The sequence below is a fragment of the Pelobates fuscus genome, chromosome 6 (genome assembly GCF_036172605.1).
Source record: "Pelobates fuscus isolate aPelFus1 chromosome 6, aPelFus1.pri, whole genome shotgun sequence".
NCBI classification, from domain to species: domain Eukaryota; kingdom Metazoa; phylum Chordata; class Amphibia; order Anura; family Pelobatidae; genus Pelobates; species Pelobates fuscus.
This window is the reverse complement of record NC_086322.1, coordinates 175,845,754-175,866,778: the sequence shown is the minus strand read 5'-3', so window position 1 is coordinate 175,866,778 and position 21,025 is coordinate 175,845,754. Positions and strand designations below refer to the sequence as shown.

The 21,025-nt window shown below is 43.8% G+C and overlaps 1 protein-coding gene and 1 pseudogene across 2 annotated transcripts in view; one reads left to right on the top strand and one right to left on the bottom strand.

Annotated features, from left to right (window-relative positions):
• LRBA (LPS responsive beige-like anchor protein) overlaps positions 1–21,025 on the top strand; it is a 619,335-nt gene that overhangs the window by 10,933 nt on the left and 587,377 nt on the right. The window lies entirely within an intron of this gene.
• Positions 10,762–12,238, bottom strand: LOC134615231 (protein O-mannose kinase-like; annotated as a pseudogene).

Here is a 21,025-nt window from a genome sequence, read left to right as displayed (position 1 = left end):
AATCTTTCAGAATTTCAAACCACTATCTATTCTTTTTGGGTGTTTAAAGCCTATATTTGTGCTGATGTGGTTTTGTATTGTGGTATTAAAATAATAATATACATTTCTTTTGTAAATATTTAAGTGGTTAAATTTACACTGAACAAAATTATATACGCAACACTTTTTTTTTTTTTTTTGCCCCCATTTTTCATGAGCTGAATTTAAAGATCTAAGACTATGTACACAAAAGGCCTATTTCTCTCAGATATTGTTCACAAATCTGTCTAAATCTGTGTTGGTGAGCACTTCTCCTTTGCCGAGATAATCCATCCACCTCACAGGTGTGGCAAAACAAGATGCTGATTAGACAGCATTATTATTGCACACGTGTGCCTTTAGGCTGGCCACAATAAATTCTGCAGTTTTACTGTATTGGAGGGTCTGAAAACCAGTCAGTATCTGGTGTAACCACCATTTGCCTCACACAGTGCACAATGATGCCACTTAGGATTGTCTTGACTGCTATTAGGTAGTAAGTCAAAGGAAACACCTATGCGCTTCAAGCCAAGTTGCTTGATAAAGGCTCACTAGCAGAACCGAAACGTTGCGCTTAATGATAGTCTGCTCATGATAACCGCTTGGAGTGCATAGATGTTTCCTTTCAAGTATATTTAGAATTTGCCCACCCAGCCTAGTTGCATCTAAGTTGGTCTACTTTAGAAGTGTGTTGCTATCTGGGTAAGACATTCTAATCTTGGTCATTTTCTGTACATGACTAATACGTGTATGTAAACATTTTTTGATAGATTTAAAAAAAAATATTGACATGCACACAGTGTGCTGTCGGAGACCGGTGTTGCAGAGAAATTCCGGAGACCGGTGTTGCAGAGAGATTCCTCTTCCTCAAAAGGTTTACATCCACGTATGAGTCATATACAGAAAATATATATATATTGGCCGTATTAGTCCAGTAGACAAGATGCCAAAATACCGGAGGATTGCAGTATACAATACCTTTTTCAATTGGACTAACATAATATTTCAAAGACTAGCTTTCGAGAGTTTTCCTCTTAAGGTATGAATCAACACTTATACACACACACCATCAGATTGATTGATATATATATATATATATATATATAACTGCGTGTCAGCCGATTTCAAATCGGCGTGGCCGGCGGCTTTCCCCTTGTGCAGATCGCGGTCGGGGGACTTACCCGGCCCCCCAGGGAGTCCCCCTGGGGTCAGTGACCGCGATCGCAGTGTCAAGCTGTCACTGCGATCTCAGAGCGCTCTGATCGCAGTGACAGCCTGTAACTGGCACAATGACACATGTAACTGGCACAATGATCCCCCTGCAGATTGGAAGGGGGGAGTGCTTGTACCACCCAGGCACTCCCCCCTATGGTCAATTACCCAATCTGCAGGAGGTGGTCACTGTGATCACTGATCCTGTGTGTCAGCCAGTGATGTGAAATCACTGGCTGACACTGTCTCTGCCCCTCTCCTGTGAAAAAAATAAAATATTAGTTAAAAAAAAAATAAAAAAAATTACAGTTACAAATAAAATATACTTAGATTATATATATATATACACACACACACACACACACACACACACACACACACACACACACACACACACACACACACACACACACACACACACACACTTACACATACACGAAGTGTATTTAATATTAATATATATATATATATATATTATCAAATTACACGTAGACTGATACTGATTAAATATATATATAATTATTGTTATATATATATATTTATATATATTTATATATAATATAAAAAAATATGTAAATACGTAAAAAAAAAAATTAAAAAAATATTTAAAAATAAATAATAAAAAAATGTATAGATGTGTTATTTCGTTCTAACTGTATTGTGATATTAATATATATATATATCAAAATACACGTAGAACGAAATTATATATATATATATATATATATCTATATACATAAATATATACGTATATATACCTATATATAAATAAAAATATTTTAAAACAATTAAATATATATACATATATTAATTCTACACATATATTTATGTAATAATTTTACATAATTAGGTATCCTAATTAATTACAATTAGCGGATCCTGCCTGACAACCCATGCCGAAAGTATAGGGAATTTAATTTGCTAGTACTATATTTAACCCTATAACTTTCCAAGACACCATAAAACCTGTACATGGGGGTACTGTTTTACTCGGGAGACTTCGCTGAACACAAATATTAGTGTTTCAAAACAGTAAAATGTATTACAACGATGATATCGCCAGTAAAAGTGACGCTTTCTGCATTTTTCACACACAAACCGCATTAACACGGACGATATTATTGCTGCAATACTTTTTACTGTTTTGAAACACAAATATTTGTGTTCAGCGAAGTCTCCCGAGTACAACAATACCCCACATGTACAGGTTTTATGGTGTTTTCAAAAGTTACAGCGTCAAATATAAGGCTTGTGTTTCATTTTTTTCACATTAAAATTCGCCAGATTGCTTACGTTGCCTTTGTGACCCTATGGTAGCCCAAGAATGAAAATTACCCCTATGATGGCATACTATTTGCAATAGTAGACAACCCAAGGTATTGCAAATGGGGTATGTCCAGTCTTTTTTAGTAGCCACTTAGTCACAAACACTGGCCAAAATTGGCGTTTTTTTGCATTTTTCACACACAAACAAATACTAACGCTAACTTTGGCCAGTGTTTGTGACCAAATGGCTAGTAAAAAAGACTGGACATACCCCATTTGCAATACCTTGGGTTGTCTACCATTGCAAATGGTATGCCATTATGGGTGTAAATTTAATTCCTGGGCTACTATACAGTCTCAAAGGCAACGTAACCAATCTGGCGAATTTCAAATGTAACACGCTATATTTGACCCTGTAACTTCCCAAAACACCATAAAACCTGTACATAGGGGGTACTGTTTTACACGTGAGACATCGCTGAATACAAATATGTGTATTGTATTGCAGTAAAAGCAAACAGTATTTTGACATCCACAGTTAAAATGTCACATAGAACTAAAAAAATTTTAATTATTTTTTTCTCCCTTTTTTTTGATATTTTTTTATATTAAATTATGTTCCATACCTAAATATTTGATGTTAAATGAAAGCCCTGTTTCCCCTGAATAAAATGATATATAATAAGGGGGGATGCATTTAATATGAAAGAGGTGAATTACGGTTGGACAGACATATAGCGCAAATGCCAGGTTTTGTTTACGTTTTGTTCTGTTCACAACTTGTACATTTGGCTGCGGTCTTAAGGGGTTAAGGTCGCCTACATGTCCTCAACTGTAGGCCACAACACATAATTTTTTTAAGTTTAGAAACTACTTGATAGAAAAGGTTCCTGTGTACATAATTTGAGATCTCCGTAGTCTACATATAATGGACAGATAAAACATGTTGAGGGCAACATTTGTAACAGTTATCTTTCCTGTTAAACATTCTGGTTGCTGGTTATAGGTCAGTGCTCACATGGCTTAAGATGCCCAGTATCCCTCTCATATGTACTGGCAGGTGCACAAGTATTAGTCAGTCTCTTAAATTTCATTTCCCTGTTGACCTTCCCTCACAAAAGCTCTTACTGATGGACAAACAATACACAAGCAATCTGCTGTGACAGTCAATACATCTTTTATAATTGTGTATTGTCTTCTGTAGTAGATGGCAGATTCCTTCTTTTTAAAGGGACACTATAGTCACCAGAACAACTACAGCTTATTGCATTTGTTTTGGTGAGTATAATCCTTCACTTCAGGCTTTTTGCCGTAAACACTCTCTCTTTTCAGAGAAAATGTAGTGTTTACATTACAGCCTAAGGATACCTCTACTAGCCACTCCTCAGATGGCTACCAGCGGTGCTTCCTAGGGAAGTGCTGACATTCAGTGTCTCCACCCTCTGCATGGAGACACTGAACTTTCCTCGTAGAGATGCATTGGGCTGTGTTTGGCTTGTGCTGATCTGCCTCCTTGACAGTCTCAGCCAATCCTATGGGAAAGCATTGTGATTGGCTCAGCCCACCAGTTCTGATGTCAACAGGCAGGTCAGGGGCAGATCCAACAGCAACAGACTTGAATACAAGTAAGATGTCCCTTTAATGGATGTTTTTATTTTTTATTACTGCAGTATGCAACAAACATTTATTTGGATATCACACAGTATAGTATAGACTGAACTGTAGTGTTAGCAATCCGTTAGGAGTTGTTTTTTATTCTTTATAGATTTTTTTTTCTTTTCCTTCCTATATTTGTACATGTGTGTTTGGGTCCCTCCCCCCTTCTTTGTCTTTTTAGACTCTGCCCCTGTAAAATGAAGAAAGTGGTTTTGCTTGCCAGTAATCCAGCTCCAGTACAGACTCTGCCTGCCAGTCGTTTATCTTTTTCATAGGCCATCACAAGTGATGTTCTTGGTCCAGCCCAATGCTTTCATACAGATGTTAGTTGGGGATGTAGGCATACACAGCAATTGGTGCACTCTACCAATTGGAGGCTTCTCATAGAGAAACACAGAGCTTCTCCTTGAGATGCATTCAGTGTATGGAGGCTTTATGCTGTGCATAATGTTGCAGAATATCAAGGCTTTCAAAAAGTAAAGGTCTTAAATTAGGAAGTGCCACTAGTGGCTATTTCTCAGACATGCACTAGAGGTGTGGATTAAAAGGTTACTCCAAACACCATGACCACTTCTGCTTTTCATGATGGTAGGAATTTGTATGTAGTTGTTGTTTAATGTAGTTCTGGTGAGTATAGTCCATCTCTGCAAGCTCTTTGTTGTAAACACTGTATTTTCAGAGAAAAGGCAGTATTTACATTGCTGCCTAGGGACACCTCCAGTGGCCACTCCTTAGTTGGCCAATGGAGGTGCTTCCTGGGCAGTGTTGCACAGTGTCCAGCACTGCCGTTCAGCATCTCCACGCTGTGCATGGAGACGCTGAACTTTCCTCATAGAGATTTATTGATTCAGTGCATCGCTGAGGAGATGCTGATTGGCCCTGCCTCCTTGGTGATGTCGGATGTCAGCCAAAGTGGCGGGGTCAGCATCTGTGAAGAGATGGAAAAAAGTGAAGTTTTAACCCTTTCTATGAGTGGGGGGTTGACAGTGGTTCTCTAGTAGGTCCCAAAATGTACTTTTCTGCCACTTTACGTAGTTGATTAGTACAACCTGTCAAAGAAATTGTGCTACATGTCTGTGATGCTGGTGGTTAAGACTTAGATGGTAATGTAAGTAAGAAATAGGCCAGCCCCAATATGACTAACAATCTTGCTAAAGCTTTAGATTTTGACTTAAAGGGGCACTGTAGTCACCAAACCAACCTTAGTTTAATGAAGCAGTTTTGGTACATTATGCCTCTGCACTCTTACTGCTCAATTCTTTGTCATTTAGGAGTTAAATCACTTTGTTTATGCACCCTAGTCACACCTCCCTGCATGTGACTTGCACAGCCTTCCTAAAGACTTCCTGTAAAGAGTCCGCTAATGTTTATCCTTCCTTGGGCATATGCTGGATCATGAATTTATTATTAATGACTTGTGGGATCTTAATAAGTAAAAGGGAATAAACACCACCTCCACACTGATCCCATGCACCAGGAGGGCACTCCAGCAATGCCCTAGATACTAGCAACAGAAACAAAGAAGCAAAAATTCACAAACTGCATATAATGCTCACTGGAGATAAAGATGTAGGCACCAAAGCATCCAGTGGTATGGAGCAATGTAACCAGAGGGAGACCACTAAATATCTGAAGTAACAAAGTATCAACACAAAATAAACGGACTCCAAATAATAAATGCCGAACTAGCCTTATAAGGCTACTCACGTGCCTAAGTAAGTGAGGAAATAAAGTTACTAAACACCGAAGTCTGCATATAGGCTTTATTAGTCTTGGCCTTTTAATGCATAGGGTGTTAGTAAATCTTCACTTAGTACCTAAGCACCATAAGTGCCAAAGGGAGAAAGGTCACTGTCTAAAAGATTGGCAGCCCTAATAATCAAAAGTAGACAGACGGAAAAAGTAAAATAAAGAAATACTCTCTCCTTGTGAACTTACTAGATAGTCATAGAAGAAAAAATGTAAATATAAAACAAACTCCCATGCCTAAGTAAGGGAGGAGATGAAGTGCTAAACACCTAAGTCTGCAATATACATATAGGTTTAATTAGTCCTGGCCTTTTAATGCATAGGGTGTTAGTAGATCTCCCCTTAATTCCTGAGCACCTGTAAAAATGCGAATTACTGTCTAGAGGATCAGCAGCACTAATAATCAAAAGTAGGGGGAAAAAAAAGGTAAAGAAAGCCCCTCTTCCTGTTAAACTTACTAAATAGGCAAAGAAGAAAAAAAAGTTGAAAGGAAAAACTTATATCATAACAAAAACTTGTATCACACAGTGCAGTGAAGTGCCCATGTGTGTTGTGCAAGTTAAAATTGACCCATAGGAAACGCGCGTTTCGGTGCAGTGTATATATATGCACCTTCGTCAGAGGCAAAAGATCTACTGAACATTGACTCCCTTATAACAGAGTACTGCACCCAAAGGTAATTAGCAACAGCCAATCTGTTCCCTGGACATCTTGAGGGTGTGTGTGAGGGGGCGTGACCATCAAATGACTGTCATACCTGAAGCATACCTTATAATCTATAATAGATGCCCTTTTAGATATAGAAATCCCTTTTAAATAGATTTTTTTTAGTTAATTTTTATATTATTATTTATTCAACATGTTGTTCTTATTTATTGTTAACGTATTCATCCTTGTATAGCCTGTTATTAGGAGTTACAGAAGGTGCATGAAGGTTTCAATCTTTAGATGGACACTATAACCACAATGAACAGTTCATCTCACTGAAGTGGTTTAGGTGCAGCATCCCCATCCCACTCAGTCATGCAGTGCAAATAATTGCATGTTAGAAAGTCTCTAACAATGATATATGCAGCCCCCACGTCAACTTGAACTTCAAACTATTCCTCAAGCAGACCTAGGATAATGTCAATATAAATAAACAGTTAAGTTTCCACATCTGCCAAACATCATTGAACCATTCCGGCTATGCAGCAAATTATCTAAGCTACCAATACATGGAGCCAAGGGTGCACTTGAGGTCTTAATAAACCTTACATGGTATACTAAATGTAAATATCGACCCCCTATGAACAATGGGCAAAAAATAAATAAAAATGTACCAAAAGACCCAAACTAAGGAGATAATAGTCAATAGTCAACATATTAAACCTAGACTTAATGTCATAATAAGGGGGCCAACACACCAAGCTATGAGTAGTGATTCTCAATGACCCAGTATAGGATACCCAAGTAGTGGCCAGAAGTATATGGTATAGGGTTCAATGGACACAAAAATGTAAATCAAATTATACTGAGCCAAAGTACAGCCATAACCATAAAGCGGCAGTGCCCTCAAATACATCATATAGAGTCAAGAGGCCTAAGGTGCAAAAAAAATATAAGCGTAGATAAATGTTAATAAATCAGTGGGTTACAAAAACACTGTACATAATTATACATAGTTCCAGATCGATTAATAAAGCGTAAAACAAATTCCGAGGATCTAAAGAAGCGAAGTGGATACATAGATATTAACCAAAGCAATAATAAATCGGTGCGTGGTGCCCATATAAACAGTGCCAATCCTCAAAAGAGGACCTCTAATCCGAGATGAATGAGGTGTACGAGAAGCCTTCATTAAGGCCCATTGGTGAAAGGGTTTTTAATTTATAAATCTAGGAGCTTCCTGTCCAAATAGCCGTTCCGTGGCCCCAGAGTAACTCTCTCTATGCCACTGAAACGCAGTCCAGACGAGGAACCCCCTTGGTAGAGTTTTAGGTGCTTAAAAATGGAGGTATCAACATGTCACGATGGATTAGCGAAGTTTACATACTCCAAAATCCTCAATTTAAATGCACAGAAGTCTTACCCACATTGTTTTTGACAGCTGCACTTGAGAAGGTAATTCAATACCCTCGTTTGGCAGTTGAAAAAGGAGTGGGTTATGTAGCTCTGTCTGCGTAGAGTTGGAAAAGTTTGCAGAGTGTCTTTGTATGTACACTGGTAGGTGCCCCTAGCGGGGGATCTAAGCCAAGTAGGGTCCATTGAGCGAGTCTTAAGGTGACTCGGGACCAAAATGTCCCTAAGATTACACCCCCGTCTCGCTGTCATGGAGACGTTTGCAGGGATGACCTGATGGACATGTTTATCATGATGAAGTAAGGGCCAAAACCGTTCAAATAGATCTTTGACTGCATACCATCCTGCATCAAAGTTAAGGAACTTACATCTGATCGGTTCTCTAGTTGGTATGGTAGGCAGAGGTTCCTTTAGAAGGTCCGACCTATCCGACAGGAGTGCCCTTTTGTACGACATTTTAAGGCATTTGGATAGCCTTTGCTTTTGAACTGGGATTGCAGAGCCTTAGCCTTAGTCTTGAAGTCTTCCGTAGACTAACAATTGCGTCTTAAACGGCGGTATTGCCCTACCGTTATTCCTTTCTTCAGGGCCGGAGGGTGGTAACTACTCCAGTCCAAGAAGCTATTGGTGGCGGTAGGTTTAAGGAAGAGGGTGGTAGTTAATCTATTTTCCTGATTCACGTAAATGGTGATCTCAAGGAAGTTAAAGGACCACTATAGGCACCCAGACCACTTCAGCTTAATGAAGTGGGCTGGGTGCCTGGTCCAGCTAGGGTTAACTCTTTTTTTTTTTATATAAACATAGCAGTTTCAGAGAAACTGCTATGTTTATATTGGGGTTAAGCCAGCCTCTAGTGGCTCTCATTGACAGCCGCTAGAGGGCTTGCGCGCTTCTCACTGTGAAAATCAGTCAGAAGACGCATGCGTCCATAGGAAAGCATTGTAAATGCTTTCCTATGAGACCGGCTGAATGCGCACGCGGCTCCTGCTGCGCATGCGCTTTCAGCCGAGGAGGAGGAGGAGAGCTCCCCGCCCGGCGCTGGAGAAAGAGGTAAGTTTAACCCCTTCCTCTCCATCCAGCCTGGCGGGAGGGGGACACTGAGGGTGGGGGCATCCTGAGGGCACTATAGTGCAAGGAAAATGAGTTTGTTTTCCTGGCACTATAGTGGTCCTTTAAGTGACTGTCCTCCTATCTCTCATGTGAGTTTCAGATTGATGTTATTCTGGTTCAGGATATTGACAAATTCAAGGAAGGCCATTGTGAGTTAACTTGCCTTTTCTTTATTGCAGCGCTGGTCTAAAGTGTGCCGCTCCAACTCTTAGGCTGAAATCATCAAGATTGATAATGTCAGATAATGAAATACTTCCCTATAGGGAAGCATTGGCAGGCTAGTGCGCATGTGTAGCAATACACTGCACTTCTGTGACTGATAGTGGAGTTTTACCCCACAATTTTGGTGGTAGCCCAAAATCCTACTGACATCCACTAGAAGCAGGATAACCCTGCAATGAAAACAAGGCCTCCAGCAGGAGGTAAACAAGACTGGAGCTGAACAGGGGGTGCCAGGATGGGCTTCATTTGGGTGTGGCTATGAATGGGAAGGGGGTGGTAGGATAAGTGGTTAAATATAATTGTTTTTTTTTCTTTTTTTTCTTTTTCAATTCTTTATTTTTGACGTGCAAATACATAATACAAGCTGGCGAGAGGTGCCCCAATAGCAGTCCTCTGGCTTTTCCCACGTGGAACATGTGGGGCACATCAATATCAAGCACATTTTTAATGTTTTTATCAGGCGTAAACAATTGGATTTAAACATAGATTGAAGGTATATTAACGTTAGATTGTTGCAATAACCATACTAGAAGCCATCTAATTAGTGTAGTTATGTGTCATTAGTTTTACAAAAAGCCTTTCATTTTAGTACTAACAACATATTGGTCAAATCACAATGCTGTATTATACATATTCAATGTTAGTTTATTTAGCTTTTTCTAAAAGCGTCCTCCTCCAGGACTCGGGTGGGTAGAGATTTCTACCTTATCTTGAGTTTACATTCAAACATACTATGTTAGCACTCCATACCCTAAACAACAGCACAATACATCTTCCAGTGTGATAAGACAAAAAAAAAAATAAAAAAAATAGGAAAATCAACGTTTATCATCATTTGAATTAAAGCAATATACTGGAAGTTCTGAAACTAGAAGGCCATGATTTAAAGGGTCACTCTATCCAAAACCAGTGAACATAAAAGCTTTGATCAAAGTAACCCCTTCTGAGGAAGTCCACCCCCTAATGAAAAATAAAACTGTAAAATTCACCTCTATCCCATCACAGAGTCCAAACTCTCCCTACTGCAATATCCTCCCTGCCCGATGTCACTCGCTCACATGAGGGGGAAGGGAGGATGGACTTAAGGGATGCTGTATAGCCACTGGCTGTCTGGTGTCGGCATGTTGTAGATGCCGGCGCCAGCCCTCAGTTTTGCACAAAGCCATTGCCAGTCATGAACTTTTAGGGGCATTGCAGGAAAATTCTGAAGGATATTGTAACAACCTAGCCCTTGTTGAGATCACTGGTGATCTTAGAAAGTAGTGACTAGTTTATTTTAACACATAAGTTAATCAAGAGCGTGACTTTAGGACTGGTGCAACATCAGTGTGACTGACAAAACATGACTACAGTAAACATTTCATCAAGCTGTCTTTAACCCAAAACTTAGCAACAGGCTTAAATAGCACCTACATAAGAACAAACAGTTGTAAAATTCCTTTCTTAAGATATTATACCCCAAACACTTCACACCATCTCTCTGGTTTCGGATACAGCCATATCTTTCATCAAAAATGTAAAGTCTCTTCTGTAAGTCTCCAACACAGTTTGAGCTGAGGGCCTCTCCAACGGGTTCTGCTTTCCACACTCACTGTGTATGTCAAAAAGGTGAAATTGGACAATGTCACTTCCAGTCACATGGCCCAGGAGGTAATCTGTCACAGCTGGGATCTTCCCAATGTCAGTCTTCTCGTCATAAGGAGGCATGAGATCATCCGAAAATTCCACTTCAGGTCCATGTGGCCACAGCTGGTCCGGAGCAACAAAGTCACCTGTAATTTCTCTGTGGCCTCATTTGACCAATATTCCTCTATCTATATCTACTGCAGGCAAAGCATCCAGGTCATTGCAATCACTTGGAAGTCACTAGTTAATAGAAACTGTGAGAGTACCTTATTCAAGTCATTGGAGTCACACATGACCAGCACACCAAAACGGCTATTGGGCAACCTTCATCTCTTTCCATTCAGCCGAGAACCTTAAGTGGTGATCGCTGCGTAGTAATTCGGCGTGGAGCCTTGAGGTATGAATGGGGTGACCCTCGCCGGGTTCCAGGTGTGGGTTGGGGAAGTGTTGTTAGGTGGGCCCCTCTTGGGAGAGAGAGTCATGCGACAGGCCCAAAGTCTGCAGTAGGGCTGGAGCGTCTTGAATGTCTTGGACGATGTGCGTGTTGGTCCCCTCCAGTACTATCAGGGTTCGGGAGGACCGCCAGCGTAAGTCAATCTTGTGCTGTTGTAGCATGGAGGTGAGAGGGCGCAGTGACCTCCGCCAGGCGAGGGTGCCGCTGGATAGGTCTGTAAAGAAGGCCAGGTCCATGGCCTCGGAGCGGAAAGGGGTTTTGCCCCGTAGGGCTGAGAGGACCGCTGCCTTGTCCCTGCCGCTGCGGAAGGTGACTATTACATCTCTCGTGCTGGTGGCCGGGGCCCTCAGTGGCTTGGGGACCCTGAAGATCTCCTCTGGGGTGATTGGTTTACCTTGTCTGTGCGGCAGTATTGCTGATAGTATTTTACGGCGTAATTTTCGGCAGCTCAGCGTCCGGTACCTCTTCATGGACCCCCCTAACCTTTAGGTTATGCCTGCGCCTGGAGTCCTCTTGAGCCGCCAGGCGGCGTTCTTGTTGCAGGGTCTGCAATTGTACGTTCTGCACGGTTTGTTGTAGCGCGGCAATGTCCTGGGCTTGGGAGTGTGAGATTCCCTCCAGTTTCGTGATGCGGCCTGTCAGGCCTCTCAGGTCCGTGCGTAGCGCCATGACATCCTCGTGGATGTGTTTTTGCAGGTCTGCTAACAGTGCCTTTAGGGCTGCCGTGGTTACCGGCTCTGAGCCCGCTCCTGTGCCACTTTGTTTCGCCCTCCGTACCGGGGTGGGAGTCGGCTGGTCCTCCTCTTCCATGTCTTCAGACAAGTCTTCGGAGAAGTCTGAGCAGCCCCCATGCAGTGCCGCCATGTTGGCTCCGCTGGCGCCTCGTGCATCTCTCCGATCGTGAGCCCAGAGGCAGGCTTGTTTGGTGTCGTTTTTTTCCCCTTTCGCCCCATGTAGCGTTAAAATACACTGCAGTTGTTTTGATGGGGTGGCAGGGTAGGGTAATAGTATTTTTCTCTATGTGGTGCTCGGAGCGATCTGTTCATGCGACGGTTCTCCCCGGTGTTCCAAAATATAATTGTTTTAAATTGGGAACTCTACAGAATAGAGAATAAACGGATGTTTGCAGTGAATTGAATGAAACTACACAGGGGTTTATGATTGGCCATTTGCTGCATGTAAAGGGGTAAGGGGAGAAAGAAGGGCTTATATGGTCATTTGAAAAAGGTTAATATAGGTATTGCAGGGGTTAAAAGGAATATAGATTAAGTTAAAATCTAATTTAAGTCTCAATTTAATATTGCTGGATAAGATTTTCAAGTTGTTTACAGAAAAGAAAAAAACGTGAAACAAAAGCATGATTGATAAATCTGTTCACAGCCCAAGAGTGTCCCAGTTAGCTTTTATATTGTGTGTATGCGTGCGCCGTCATATACTTTATAACGTCATTTATCTGCACCCCACATATAGACTTAGTACTAAAGCAGTTGTCACCGTAATTGAAATTATTTTTTTTAAGGGACCTATACAACTATATGTATTCAAATTCTTTTGAACATGAAGAATCCATTATCCTAAAATGTAAGTAAAAGATTAATCTTTCTGTTAAAATAATGGACTGCTGAATTATTACATTTGTCTCCACATGGCAAATGTAATTTGGCTAAATAAATTGCATGAGAAATTAATCTGCGTTGGCAGCTGTGGGTATCCTCACAACTGAGCCTTTTTGGAACAGAAGTTATTAGAATAGTTTAGGGAATGCATCAGCTTTCCTGACCCAAATACCTTCTCAACCCATTCTTGTTATCTGATAATAACATGGAAATCTGCTTTTTGCTTCTTTATTTGAGTGTTCAGCACAATCTGTAGCTCCAAATGCTAACCAAGTAAAATAGAAGAGGTTTTAAAGGTCTTGCATTAGGTCTCATTTCTCAGTCTATTACTATATATTAAATGTATAGACATGTAGGGATCTAGCTTTCTTGCACTCTTTGGAAAGGTAGAAAGAACTATTTGTACCTTCACCAACCCTTTTGCCATCCTGACTCTAGACCAGTGCACATGTTTTGTTTGTGGTTTTTTCCCACCCTTTCCAAGCAGTGTACCTCTGTGTGTGACAAGTCCTTACACTTCACTCTCCACTTAGTTTAACAGGCTAATTTGAATTATTTGTATTTAGTGTCTTCATTAATTTGCAAACTAAATCTTTTTTCTTTTCTTTATTTTCATCTGATAATCCTTATGACAAAGAATGCATGTAATTAGACAACTGTGCATTAGAAGTTTGCGTGCAAATCAGAAAATGTTTTGAGTGTATAGGCAAATTGATGCAATAAGGAAGGCCAGGTTGGCATAGATGTACATAGTTACCCCATCCTCCGCTCAGGTTAGACAGTGCAAACTGCCATGTAATTTAAAAAGAAATAAATATATATGCAAATGTGAGGAAGACAAAGCTTTCGTTTTGGGATACTGTTGATTGGAAAAGTTTTCAGCACCATGCACAGCTTGGAGAGCCACACCCCTAATCACTTTGGTAGAGATCCCCCTCCAAAGAAAAGTGAAAACTTAAAAAAAGAGAGAAAAGGGATAGAGAAGGTAGCAGGGTACTATCCTCTGTGTGTTGCAGATGCACAGTCCAAGTGGATAAACCTGTAATAATTGGTTAGTGGTAGGGGTGAGAATATGCCCAAAAGGCTGCCTGAACAGATAGACAGGACAGCCATAAGAGTAGAACGAATCGCCTTCTCAACCCAATCTATACTTTCTCATCACTAGTCAGTCTCATGCTTTATTGAATGTCTTCATAGTGCCCCTAACTTGAGCGGTGAGCTTGATTATCATATAGTTGTCTTTCATTTTTCAAATTACTGTTTCTATGGATAGTGTCTTGGGATTGTGCCAAGATTGGGCTAAAGTCCTCCTGGCCACCAACATGATCTTATACAGGAACTCTTGCTCTGTTCTAGTCCAGCCATCTAGTGGTTTGGAGAGCAGAAAGACCCAGGGATCTAGATCTACTCTTCTCTGGAAGACTTGCGACAAGTCCCCAACCTTCTTCAGAAAATATGTACTTGTGGGCACTCCCACCACATGTGTTCATTTGTGCCTCTCTTCCTGCACATCTGCCAACACAAGTCGTTGGGTGTTTTATGTGATACAGCTTAACAGGGGTCGTGTACCACTGAAATATGATTGCTCTTGTATTGTTATGCATATTGATGTTTTTATTAGCTTCCTATATTGCTTTCCAGTCAGTGCTCGCTAGGACCTCCTCTAGTTCTACTTCCCACTGATCTGTACATTGTAGCCCTCCCCAGTCAGGTGCACTGGAGCTCAGGTTAGCATATAGCGACGTGATTACACTGCCTTGGTGGGATTCTTCTAAGCACTCTCTTATGTGCTTGTTGTCCAAAATCTCTAACTTAAAAAAAAATAAAAAAATATCTATCTATCTATCTATATCGCTTTGTTTGTCAACAATGGTATCATAGGGGAAGAGGACAAACTTTTTTTGTTTTGCTCCTCTCGTGTCACAGACTTTGAGGTAGTTTAGAATGGACTGACAGTCTGTTTTAAATGTTTTTTATTTTTACTTTGATGATGAGTACAGTGCAAAATAATAGCATGTGGTTGCCTACGTAGAGGCATATAAATCAGAGTGAGTGCCCAACAATACAATATAATTATGCATAGATTTTGCAGGATTATACATGTCTAACGCGTTAAAATGCTTATGACAAATAGTTATACTGCGCAGTTACGCGGCCTGCGAGGCTTTAAATGGTGCGTTGTACTAAAATCGTATCTGAAGTCATACGATTTATTTCAATGCAGGCAGTAAACAGTGCACTTTTGCTTTCACGAGGCTCAAGTAGTAGTTGGAGCAGGTCTATTAAAGTAAAGTCCTATACTATTTGTAATTATTAGTGTTATTAGAGGCAGTCGTTAAGCAAATAAGCATATGTATTCAAAGTTAGCCTACCCAGAGGCTTATTACGTTAGTTTATGACCACCATTTAGCTGTTTAATTTTGCGTGTGTGCGCTGACGTAAAGATTGAAGAGGGTAATGGTATAGGTTAGTGAAGTATGCACAGAGGTCAGTCAGTCTGTTGAAGTAAGCTGAGAAAAGTTATAGCCTGTGTATAGCTAATGAGCAAACGGGGATCACCTTTTTGTGAAAGCTACTGCGAGCATGTGGTTCCCTACGTAGGTGTTCCTGCCCTAAATGAGGTCGTAATGTCAAAACTTAAATGGGAGCCCATGGGCGTGAGGCCTGGGTTTTCATGTGTTGCTCTTATGGAGTGTTGCATTATAAAAGCACAGGTCGGCTTATGGAGCAGATAGTCCGTTGTGTGGTTCATGTTGCCTCCAGTCCGTGATTGGGTTGTGTGTGGTTAGCACATACCGGGGGGATGTGCTAACCACAATAAAGAATTGTCCTTTCACAAAGATGTCGTTTTTCATCTATCACCTGCACCAAATACATCAAGAAGCAGGATTGAGGACGTCCTAAAAGAGTCCTCCTGCGCTACTCATGAGAGCCTTATGATTTGGCTCCACGTTTGTGAGTATTTACTCTCGATTTTAAATTAGTTTGTTTTCTCTTACTATATTACTCTGTGATATATTTCTCCTACAGATCCGCCCAAAGTGTTCCACCAATTGTATGTATTGGTCGTAAGGTAGTGTTTGGGCCCATTTTGGTGCCAGATACGTAGGGTGGCCTTCACAAATGAGTTGGTGTGTTGTAGTAGTTTGCTGGCTTCTTTCGTGATCCAGGGGAGGGTCGTGAGGTCGCATTTGGTGCTGTCCGCCTCAAGTTGCACCCAGGGCTTGTCCCTGGTCTTTACCGACCAGTTGATTATTCGGGTGAGGTGTGTCGCTATGTGATATTTCCGAAGGTCCGGGAGGGCCAGGCCCCCTTTGAGCTTGGGGAGAGTCAGTTGGGTGTGGGCGATTCGGGGAGACTTCCCTTTCCAAATGAAATTACGGATTGTGGTTTGGATGGTGGTAAAGAATGACTTTGGTGCCTCTATGGGTACCGTTTGGAAGATGAAGAGGAAGTTGGGAAGCAGGGTCATTTTTCACTGCGTTTGTGTCCCAGCCAAGAGATGTAAGTTGTGCTCCATGTTTGGAGTTCGGCCTGCGCTGTCCGCAGGAGTGGTAGGTAATTGTGGGTGTAGAGGTCCGCCGTGTCTTGCGTGAGCCACACCCCCAGGTATTTCATCTTAGTCGTGCACCACCGGAATGGGAAGTTTTGCCTAAGTTCGAGTTGTTGTGAGTGTCGGATTGTTAGGCCTAGGATTTCCGATTTGGTGTCGTTGATGCGTAGATTGGATATCTGGCCGTAGGTCTCTAATTCGGTTCTAATTGCCCGGAGCGATCTGGTGGGTTCCTGTACTAGGAAAAGGTCGTCCGCATAGGCCAAAACTTTGTGGTGTGTTTGGCCTATGGTTAACCCTCGGATCGCCTCGTTTATTCGGATTTTGTTGAAGGGCTCTAGGGTGAGTGCAAACAGTATGGGCGACAGGGGGCAGCCTTGGCGTGTTCCGTTTCTGATTTGGAACGGGTCTGTAAGTGCCCCATTAATTCGGAGCCGCGCCGTTGGTTCGGTGTATAGCGCCTCTACCCATTAAATGTATCTGGGTTCTATACCTATGGTCCGGAGGGTCTCAAACATGAGTTTCCAGTCTACTCGGTCGAAGGCCTTTTCGACATCTGTTGACAGAAGTAGGGATGGTTGTGTGGACCGTGTTGCCACGGAAATCAGGTTGTCCCTGACTTCCCTGCCTGGGATGAATCCCGTCTGATCAGGGTGCATCAGATCCGGCAGGAGTGGTGCCAGGCGGTTGGCTAGCACGCTGGCCAGGAGCTTGATATCGACATCCAGGACTGAGATCGGACGGTAGCTCTGGCATGATGTTGGGTCTTTGCCTTCTTTTGGGAGGAGTGTGATGTTTGCTGCTGTGAATTGTGCTGAGGGTGTCGCACCTTCAAGGATTGAGTTCAGGGCCTTGTGTAGTTTCGGGAGGACTTCGGACTGGAAGTTAGTATTGTAACGGCAGGCCGTCCGGCCCTGGCGATTTACCGGTCTGCGCTTTTTTGATGGCAATTGAGAGTTCCTATGGGGTGATGGGCGCATCCAACAGCTCGCGGTCCGGGTCTGTTAGTTGGCGCAGCCCTGCTGATGCCAGGTATGTTTGGATGTCGTTGTGTCTGCGGGCTTCTACGGTGTCCTGTGGTTCGTGCCGTATGTTGTATAAATCCCGGTAATAGTTAAGTAATGTGGCGAAGATCTGGTCTGGGAGATGGTGTACCCGCTGAGACAGGTCTTTAATTTTGTTGATGTAGAGGTGTGTCCTGCGGCGCTTTCGTAGATTTGCGAGTAACCTGCTGCACTTATTCCCGTGTTTGTACACCAGGTGTCTGAAGTGCTGGAAGGATCGTTGGATAGAGCGGTTCATGTGCTCAGCAAGTTGGGAGTGTTTGTGGAGGAGATCTCTGTAGGTTGAGGCATCTAGTGTCCGTTTGTGTTGGTTCTCCAGGTGGGCTATGTCTGTGCTGAGATCTGTTACTGCTTTCGTATGTATCTTCTTCAGTGTCGAGCAGTGCGCGATAAAGTGACCTCGTATGACCGCCTTGTGTGCCTCCCAGCACGTCAGGGGTGTTGTGTCCTTGGTTTCGTTGGTGGTGAAGTAGTCCTGTATGACCTGCACGGTGTTCGACACCAGCGCGGGATCTGTTAAGATGGACTCGTTGAGTCTCCAGGAAATCTGGCGGGGCCTGTATAACGGGGATTTTAGTCGTATGCGAACTGGGTTGTGGTCCAACCAGGTCATCGGAAGATTTTCTGCCTCTACTAGTAGAGATAGGCTGTGGTATGGCAGTAGGAGGTAGTCCCGCCGTGTGTATGTTGCATGTGTTGTGGAGTAGAACGTGTAGTCTCTTAACTCAGGATTCATTGCCCTTCAGCAGTCTGTGAGCTGGTGGTGGTGGAGTAGTTGGAGCGTTCTTGCGTGCCTGCCGGGGGGTGTCGGGGTGTGTGTCGCAGTCATGCAGGGGTAGGTTGAGGTCCCCCCCTACTATCGGGGTGCCCTCCGCGATCCTCATCAGGGCTGTCATGGTCCTGCGGAGGAAGTGGTATTGTTTCGTGTTCGGAGCATATATGTTCGCGAAAGTGTATTTCTGGTCATGGATGGTGCCCTTTGTGAAGATGTATCTTCCTGATGTGCAGCGGAGCGTGTCTTGTTCGATGTATGGGATCCATCTGGAGAATAGAATGCCCACTCCCAGTGTGCGTCGCTGCGGATTATTGCTGAAGTATCCCAATGGGAAGTTGCGGTCCCGGAGTGATGGTGCCCGGAGTGATGTGTTTCCTGAATGTATGCAACCGAAGCTCTGTACCGTTTCAGATCTCTGAGGAGTCTTGTGCGTTTTTCGCGGATGTTGAGTCCATGGACGTTATATGTGAGAATGTTTAGGTCCTCTTTGGTATAGTGGACACCTCCCGGGGCCTGCAAGCCCGGGGCGGCTGCCATATGGCGGGGGGAGAGGGGGCGGTGGAGAGGTATGGGCAGAGAATATAGGGTGCACGGTGAGGTTGTCTGCGAGTCTGTTTTGTGTCTAGCTCGGTATCTTCTCCGTTTAGGCTGGGGTTGTGGACAGGTATCCGGGCGGTGGGTTCTCGGGTCCCGTTAGTCTGGGTGCCCGGGCTTACTTCCGGAGTGTGGTGCCCCTCTAGTGTAAGGGTGCCCTTTGTCCTATTCCCTATCACCCGTGCTCGCCTGGCTCGGTTTTGGGTTCGTATGTCAGATCTGACAGGTGTGACCGTGGGTGGTTGGCTAGTCAGATGCCGTGGTTGTGGCTTGTGGTGGTCTCTAGGTGTGGTTTGTGGCTTCACCTTTTAGTGGTTTGTCAATGTCGTGGCGGGTTGGCATTGTCCGTGAGCTCCCGTCTGGGGTATGGGTTAGGTTAGGCGTCTGGTTCTCGGTCTAGGTGTATGTTCCAGGTTTGGTGGGAAAGGTGGGTGAGCATTTAGTGGTCTGTGAGGGGATTGGCTTTGTGTGGTTTCTGATGGCTGATGGTCTAGTGTTCCGTGGGCTGCCCAGTGTCTTGTCCACTTGTTGGGGTGTTTCTCCTGTGTGTAGAGTGTATGTGTTCTTTGGGATCTGGTTTGGCGGCGTGGGTGGTGACCTCGTGGGGGTCGCGGTTCCCCCTTTTTCCTTCCTCACCTCCCCGTTCCCTCTTTACTGTCGTTTTCATTTGGGAGGGGGATGTAGGTTCCCCGTGGCCCTGCTGATTATTGCCTCTTCCTTTTTTTTTTTTTTTAAATGTTTTTTTTTTTGGGGTATATTTATTTTAATTTTTAATTTTTTTTGTTATTTACTTATTTATTTCCCTCCCCCGTCTCGTGGATTCTCTATCCTCTTCCCTCCTTAGTGTCCCATCCCTCTCCTCTTCCTGTTTCTCCCCTTGCTGTCCCACCTTCTCGTCTCAGTGCTCAGTAGCGTTTCTGCCCCGAATCCTCTCTCCCCCCACCCCCCTCTTATTCTGCAGGTTGTTAGCATCCCCCCCGTCCTACCTGCTCCCCCTCTCCTCCCCCCCCCCCCTGTCTCATGCATGTAGTGTTGTGTCTCGGTATCATGTGGGTTCTGCGTATCTGCGTGGTTTCCTAGAGTGCCGGGGGTCGGCTGTTGTAGCGTGTGTTCCTACTGTGTTTGTATGGCCGAGCCGGGTGACTTAGCCTTCTCCCCTCGCCCCTCTGGCTGTGCCTGCAGGTTTTTCCCTTGGTAGCTCCCTGGCCCCTTTCCCTGGTACTTCTGCGGAGTTTGGTGCTCCCGTGTGGGAGTATATTCCATGTCCCAGGTCTCTGTCATTGAAGAGCCCGGTTCCAATTATGTAGTTTGTTGTGCTGCTTGCGAGTCCCGGGGAGTGCCAAGATGCGGCCCAGGTTCGCTGATCCCCTCCCCCCCCCCCTCCTTAGTGCTGGCAAGTGCTCGTGGAGCCATTGTCCCCCTGGTGTAAAGACCCGTTCCTGGGTATGGGCAGGGAGGATTGGTGCCTATGCCCTTGATGGCAGTTAGTGTGCCCATCCCCCTCCCTCAGTGTTGGCAGTACCCCCCCCCTCTTCGTAATCTTGTGGACATGTAGCCAAAGTCCCCTTATCAAATATTATAACAGTGCTCACTGCTGTGTGGTGTGTGGTTTGGAGTGCTCCTGCTCCGTTCTGGCTGAACTCTCAGTGCGGCTGTTATTCTTCGGGCCTGGTCGCCCTGGGTATCTGCGCTATCTCGGCTTGCGGATCTGTCAGGCGGTTGTGGCGGAGGGCCTGCCACTTGTTGTATGAATTGGTGAGTCAGCCAAACCTGCAGGAGGGCAGGAGGGAGACCCAGGGAGTGCTGGAATCCCTGGGCATCCGCCGGGGTCTTGATGGTGTGTAGCTCTTGTCCCCTGCGTGCGGAGAGGGAGAAGGGGTATCCCCAGCGGTACGGGATACCCACCGCCTGAAGTGCCGCTGTTACCGGTCGAAGGGCCTTCCTGGCTTGCAGTGCGTAGCGGGAGAGGTCTTGGAAGACCGCACAATACTTGGTTGTCCAGCCTGATGTTGCCCATTCGACAGGCGTTGCGTAGGATGTCTTCTTTGA